The sequence below is a fragment of the Lipotes vexillifer genome, unplaced genomic scaffold (genome assembly GCF_000442215.2).
Source record: "Lipotes vexillifer unplaced genomic scaffold, Lipotes_vexillifer_v1.1 scaffold1098, whole genome shotgun sequence".
NCBI classification, from domain to species: Eukaryota; Metazoa; Chordata; class Mammalia; order Artiodactyla; family Lipotidae; genus Lipotes; species Lipotes vexillifer.
This window is the reverse complement of record NW_006798559.1, coordinates 403,839-408,937: the sequence shown is the minus strand read 5'-3', so window position 1 is coordinate 408,937 and position 5,099 is coordinate 403,839. Positions and strand designations below refer to the sequence as shown.

General features: G+C 44.7%; 1 pseudogene; it reads right to left on the bottom strand.

Annotated features, from left to right (window-relative positions):
• Positions 1 to 261: 261 nt before the first annotated feature.
• LOC103069906 (ferritin light chain pseudogene) lies at positions 262 to 1,566 on the bottom strand (annotated as a pseudogene).
• Positions 1,567 to 5,099: the final 3,533 nt, after the last annotated feature.

The following is a 5,099-nucleotide window of genomic DNA, read 5'->3' as shown; positions in this document are numbered from 1 at the left end:
ATTTTATATCATGATACTTTACTACATTTTTTTATCATTTGTGATAGTTTTTCTTTCAACACTTTTGGGTGTTCCAACTAAACAATTATCTGCAAAGAGAGATAGGGTTGTTGTTTGTTTGCTTGTTGCTGCAAAACATTGTTGTTTCCATTTGGTCTAAGGCTTGAGAGAAAGTTCCAGGGTGGTTAAAAAGCTGCCTAGTGGCTACAGAGACAGGCTCAGGCTGAAGCTCTGACATCAGGTGGGGAGCAGAGGGATCCCTCAGAGGCTGCTGGGCTCTGGCGGCTTCTGGTCCTGCTTCAGGGTGAGCCTTTGCAAGAGATCTCTCACAGCTCAGACTAGGGGCTGGACAGCCTGCAGAACTTAGTCAGGTGGTGGTCCAACTTCTTGATGAGTTTCACTTGTTTATCTAGGAAGTGGTTCTCCAGGAGGTCACAGAGATCGCGGTGGGGATTGTACAGGCAGAGCTCAGGGCATGCAGATCCCAAAAAGCCTAGTTCAGGTTTTTCTCCAGGGCCACAGAGGCTTCCATGGTGTGCAGGGTTTTACACCACTCATCTTGAGACAGCTTCTGCAGGTCCTGGGAGAAGGTGCAGCCACTGTGCTGGTTTTCCATCTTCAAGAGACATGAGGAACACTGGCACTTCTCCTGGTCAACTCTCAGAAGAAAGGCCTCCTACCCTCAGAGCCACATCCTCATGGTCAGAATAGAAGCCCAGAGAGAAGTGGGTGTAGGAGGCCAGCAGATGCAGGTTGACCAGGCAGTTGACAATGGCCTCCATCTAAGTGGAATAATCCTGATGAATCTTGGAGCTCCTTGTTGGTGGGCAATAAGGAGCTAACCTCTGCGTTGGCTGGTCCCAGAGTCAGAGGATGGCCAAGAAGATGGTCCTGGAGGTTGTGGCTGGAGAGGAGGTTGGAAGGTGGTCAGAGGTTGGAGTCCTAGGTCTCTTCCCTCCAAACACTTGAAACAAGGGACAGATCCACAGGTCCACTGGGCATGCTGCTAAACAGAGGTCATTTTTCTCTCTTCCTTTTCAATTATATTTCCTATCTAATATGCTTTCCCTTGTAAAATATGTGTTGGCTAATACTGCCAAAATTATGTTAAACCATAATGGAGATAGTAACACTATTCCTAACTTCAATATTTCTACATTAAGTAAGATACAATGCTAACTATTGGGTAGTATATAAAATCAGGTTTGAATTGTGTCAGGTGCCTTTTTACATTATCTTGTGGGTTCCCCTGAAAACAAACAAAAGATTTTGTACAAATAGTTTTGGGGAAAGACAATCCCAGGGAATAAGAGGGAGTGAAACAGAGAAACAGGGAAAGCCAGTACACGGATGCATTAACAAATTGGCCACCATTATAGGTAACTAGTGCTTGATTCTGTGGGACCATCTGAGAAGCCATATGATATATTCTGAAGCATTTACCAGGTCATGAAAGAGAGAAGCTTTTATCCATTGGCTTTTATCCCCCATTGACCAAGATACCTCACACTTCAGGGTTGCACATGCATGAATGCTGAGGTTTCTGCAGGCATCCCATGGCACCATGTCACAAAAGCCCTGGAGCAGACAATAATATTTATTATCTCACAGTTTCTATGGGTCAGGGATGCAGGAGTAACTTAGCTGGGTGGTTCTGGCTCAGGATCTCTCACATGGTTGCAGTCAGGATATCCACAGATCCTGCAATCATATGAAGTCTTAATTAGGGTTGGAAGATTCACTTTCAAGATGACTCATTCATGGCTGCTGGCAGGAAGCCTCAGTTCCTTATCACATGTGCCTTTCTGTTAGTTGCTTGCATATCTGTTCACAACGTGACCACTAACTTCCCTGAGAACAAGTGATCCACAAGGAAAGAGAAATTAAGCTCCACCTCTTGAAGCAAAAAATATGAAAGAATTTGTGGACATATTTTTATTTATTTACTTATTTATTTATTTGGCTGCACCACACGGCATGTGGGATCTTGGTTCCCCAACCAGGGATCAAACCCCTGCATTGGGAACACAAAGTCTTAAACACTGGACCACCAGGGAAGTCCCTCTAGACATATTTTAAAGTCAGCACACCATCATAATATTGTCCAAATAGATTAGGACTATCTGAACATCGTGAAGAGCATCACATTGGTCCATTATGTCAATAACATCATGTTTATTGGAGCACATTAGCAAGAAGTGGGAAGTATGTTGGTGCCTTGGTAAAATACATGCTCTCCAGAGAATGGGAGATAATCCTAGGAAGATTTTGGGGCCCACCACATCAATTAAGTGTTTAAGGATCTGTTGAGAAAGAAACACAATACTTGGTAGCTTCTTTGGGTTCTGGAGATAGTATGTTTCATCTGGGGAAACCTGCTCTGACCTATTTATTGGACCACAGGGAGGGCTGACAACTTTGAGTGGGGCCCAGAGCAAGAAAAGCCTCTGCAACTGGTTCACATAACATTACAAGCAACCCTGCCACGTGGGCCATGTGATAGAGGAGATTGTGGCAGTAGAGGTTTCTATAGTGAAAAAGAAGACATGTAAGGAGTATATGGCAAACCCAAGACAACTATATGCCACTGAATAAACAGCTGCTGGTGTGCTCCTGGGCCACAATAGAGATGGAACATGCGGCTATGGGACATCAGGTGACCACAGAGCCAGAACTGCCTATCATGAGCTGGTTTCTGTGAGACCTACCAAGTTACAAGATTGAGTGAGCCCAGCAACAATCCGTTTATGAAATTGCAGTATTACATAGCAAGTAGGGCCAGAGGCCAAAGCAAGCTACACAAGCAAGTGGCCTAGACTGCTATGTCATCCTCCACTGTTGTACTGATGCGTCTTCCTAGAACTACTCGCTCATGGAAGAGGCAAAATTCCAAGGTTGATTCCTGGATGAACTGCCTTGATATCTGGTGTAAAAGCCAAAAGTGGGCTGCTGATACAGAACAGTCTCACTCAGCAGTGACCCAGGAAGAGTGCTGAGGGGAAATCCTCCCAATGGTCAGAGTTTTGGGTGGCACATCTGGTCATCTACTTTGTGTAGAAAGAGAAGTGGCCCAGGGTAAAAATACATACAGACTTAACAGCAATGGCAAACAGATCAGGGACCTGAAAGGAAAAAGACTGGAAGATTGTAGACAGGAGATACTGGAGGTAGGTAGCTGAAGAGTCTGCAAACATTTTCTGTAAAGGGTCAGAACAAATATCTTAAACTTACTGACCATATGGTTACCAATGCCACTCTTCCACTCCGCTGTTGTGCAAAAGCAGCCATAGATGACATGGAAATAAATGAGCATGGTTTTGTTCCCATAAACCTTTACTTATTTATTTATTTATTTTTAATTTTTTTTTTAACATCTTTATTGGAGTATAATTGCTTTACATTGTTGTCTTAGTTTCTGCTTTATAACAAAGCGAATCAGCTATACATATACATATGTCCCCATATCTCCTTCCTCTTGCATCTCCCTCCCATCCTCCCTATCCCACCCCTCTAGGTGAACACAAAGCACCGAGCTGATCTTCCTGTGCTATGTGGCTGCTTCCCACTTGCTATCTATTTTACATTTGGTAGTGTATATAGGTCCATGCCACTCTCTCACTTCGTCTCAGCTTACCCTTCCCCCTCCCCATGTCCTCAAGTCCATTCTCTACATCTGTGTCTTTATTCCTGTCCTGCCCCTAGGTTCTTCATAACCTTTTTTTTTTTTTTAGATTCCATATATATGTGTTAGCATATGGTATCTGTTTTTCTCTTTCTGACGTACTTCACTCTGTATGACAGATTCTAGGTCCATCCACCTCACTACAAATAACTCAATTTCGTTTCTTTTTATGGCTGAGTAATATTCCATTGTATATATGTGCCACATCTTTAAACCTTTATTTATAAAACTGGCAGTGGGTGGATTTAGTTTGCCCACTCCTGGTACTGATGGACCTAAGGAAGTAGGCAAAAGTGTGAATGTCTTTGTACTACATTTCAATGACCACATGAGAACATCTACACACAGAAGAGCCATCAGACAGAAAAACTCAGTCAGGTGATGTCAGCCAGCCTCTGTTTTCACCCATCCAAGTGCTGGTACAATCATCTCAGGAATGGAATAGGCATTGTAGAAGGACTGGTGGCTATTAATTAGCCCGAAAGCATGAGCTCCCACCCACCATAGCATTACTGCTATGCAATACCCAATCTGCCAGCAGAGGCCAGTGCTGGGTCCCCAATATAGTGCCATTCTTCAAGGAGACCAACCAGCCACTTGGAGCCAAGCTGACTATTGCATCCCTCTGGAAGGAGCATTGCTTCATCTTGACTGGAATTAACATATGTTCTAGATATAGTCTTGCTTTTCTGCCTGCGGTGGCTTCGGAAGCGCCCTATCTGATGACTTAAGAGTGATCTACCAGTAAGGAATTCTGCGTAACATCACCTCTGATCAAGAAACCTAACTTACAGCAAGGGAAGTGTGGCAATCACCATATGACAATGGGATCCACTGATCTCATGCCACACATACCACAGCACTCAGAAGTTTCTGGACTACCAAAGTGATGGACTAGCTTTTTTTTTTTTTTTTTTTGCGGTACGCGGGCCTCTCACTGCTGTAGACTCTCCCGTTGCAGAGCACAGGCTCCGGACGCGCAGGCTCAGCGGCCATGGCTCACGGGCCCAGCCACTCCGCGGCATGTGGGATCTTCCCGGACCGGGGCACGAACCCGTGTCCCCTGCATCGGCAGGCGGACTCTCAACCACTGCGCCACCAGGGAAGCCCTGGACTAGCTTTTTGAAGAAATAGCTGAGGTACTAGCTTAGAGATGATACTCAACATGAATGGGACATCATCTTCCAGGATATAGTATATACCCTAAATCAATGTTCATTATATAGTCTTGTATCCACAATAGACAGACTACATGAGTTTGGAAACCAAGAAATGTAAGTGGGAGTGGCCTCACCTACTATCACTCTCATTGGCCCACCTGGGGGATTTGAGCTTCCCATCCCCTCAATTTTAAGTTCCAGCGATCCAGGTTCCCAGAGGGGATTGCTTCCACCGGAGGGAGCAGAGCATACCAATG